Source organism: Chiloscyllium plagiosum, unplaced genomic scaffold (assembly GCF_037043375.1).
Source record: "Chiloscyllium plagiosum isolate Xiang-an unplaced genomic scaffold, Cpla_swu_hap1 HiC_scaffold_45, whole genome shotgun sequence".
Classification (NCBI taxonomy): domain Eukaryota; kingdom Metazoa; phylum Chordata; class Chondrichthyes; order Orectolobiformes; family Hemiscylliidae; genus Chiloscyllium; species Chiloscyllium plagiosum.
Window position 1 is genome coordinate 44,146,375 of NW_028270183.1, and position 2,446 is coordinate 44,148,820.

The window sequence follows — 2,446 nt, forward strand, 5'->3', positions numbered from 1 at the left end:
ACACTTAACCTATCACATTACCCCACCATTATCTTCAGCATTATCTCATCTAGCCGATCACAATGCACAACCATTATGTGTTAATGTAGCCCTGTAATATGATCTCGTGTGCGCATTTCAACACTAGGTTAACTACATAACTGTCAGAATAACTTCCATACTAGGCCAAACCACTCAATACATATTCGTACGCAAGTAGCCCAGAGTATAAATTTGCAATTTGATTCGGTAAGTGTACAGCAAAAACTCCTGGAGTAAGTCAGCTGTGTTGACTACCAGGTTTTAAAACGGACACTTTATTCACAAAATTACGGAATAAGAGACAAAGAACACAGTAAAGAAAAGCTACATAATTCACCCTATCCAATCTAAACTTAATTATCCTGAGCCGAATATGCACAATAGTTATAATGAACAAAAACATGAAACAGAGCATAAAATGAAACAAGAGCTCAGAGGTCGACGTTTGAAGAGCAAAGCGAGAGAGAGTTTAGTAGCGTGGTTCCACAAAACTACACTGCTAACTGACTCAAACACTCCAGTTTCTGAGACTGACACTCCCCTTTCATTGTGCAGGTCCCTTCGAAAACATAAGCTTTGGACTAAAGTCTCGTCGATTCAGAGCCTGCGGAGTTTGCGAACCCCTTGAAATTTAAAAGAAAATGAAGAACGCAGGATCCGTGAAAAAGGACCAGCCATTAGGGGGAAAAGGACTAGCTTTTTGAAACCTAAGCCCTTGAAAAATGGACTGTTAATGTCAAAAGATGGCTTTGTTTTCAAAAGTCTTTAAAAAAACTTTGAAGTAGTCGAACACACATATCTACACTATAAGAACTATGCATATGGAAACATGCACAAACAAGTCGGAAATCAGGCCATGGCAGACCAGAAACCAAACACCTCTCTATCTCATTCGAGTCTCGACAACAACTGGCAATCTCGTGTTCGCACCATGCAACATGTTCAATTGTCAAAATGAATTGTAAACAGCAAGCTCCATTCAAATTAACTGGCATTTTTTCTACTTGAATTTCTCGACAAATATCAATGGGTTCTGTTCAGTGTATGTGATTGATTGAATGCGTTGGTGGTAATACAATCACTGAAATGTTGTAATGGCAACAGCAAGCTCAAAGTCTCTTTCTCCATCGATGAACATTTCTGTTGATGAACTTTCAACTTCCTTGGAAAAAAACCCGATGGATCGTTCTATTCCCTCGTCATCCTTCCGCAGAAGCTTCGCACCAACACGCACAGCACTGGCATCGATAGCCACCATGAAATGCTTTGTGTAATCCAGTGTGCCCAATATTGAGGCAGCGATTAAGACAATTTTTAGGCTGTCAAATGCCTTTTGACAATCCGCTGAAAAATGAATCTTTTTAAAAATCTTGGTTAGTGGAGCAGCCACGCTGCGAAAATTCGGCAAAAACGTATGTTAAAATCCATTTAATCCCAGAACCATCGTACTTTTTTTTTCGTCGACAGTGTGGGACATCCCCCAATGACTTTCGATTTTGCATCCCCCGGACCATTTATCCATGTGCAATAACGTGGCCCAGGGAAGGTGACTTGGGCTTAGCAAGTTCACTATTAGCTAAGTTTACCACAAAGCGTGCCTTCCGAAGTCGAACAAAAATGTCAGGTACTGTAAATGTTCCTTCCATGAGTGACTAAAAATCATCAGATTTTCAATGCCCACAGCACAGTTGAGTAATACATCAATGGATTTATTAATCAGTCTCCGAAAAGTGGCTGGAAAGATTTTCATATCAAGTGGCATCACCTTAAACTGAAATCCGAAATTATCTTTGATCTGTCTGACACGTACCTGCCAGTAACCTTTGTCTTGTTCAAATTCGAAATGTAAGTTGCTTGCCCCAGTTTTTCGACGCAGTCCTCCAACCGTGGAATTGGATGTGCAACAGCTTTTGTAACGGCGTTTACTTTGCAATTGAACACACATAACCGTTTCGTACCATCTGGATTTGGGCACCATGAATATGCGTTAGCTCCAGTCATTCTAAATCACTTCGATTATGCCACCTTGGCGCATGTGTTCCATCTCCATTTAAACCTGCGCCAACTTTAAAGGATTATGCCCACAAGGATGTTGCTTATTCGGAACAGCATCTCCTATCTCTACATCATGTTCAATTACGTTCGTAGCTCACTGTTTATTTGCGCCAACCTTTCCATGTGATAACACTTCCAGGTTATTTCGATTTTCTTGTGATAGGTTACTCAATAACAGATCCCAATTTTTGACAACTTCCTCATCGCCCAATTTGATTTGAAGAACGTCTGATTCAGATCCTCTGAACTTTCGTTCTTCCTTCTGTGCTGTAATCATTATTAACTTCTCATCTTGCTTACCACCCGTCAAAATACTTTCTGAGTATATTCACACATGACACAGTCTGAGATATCTTCCTTAAGGAAATCT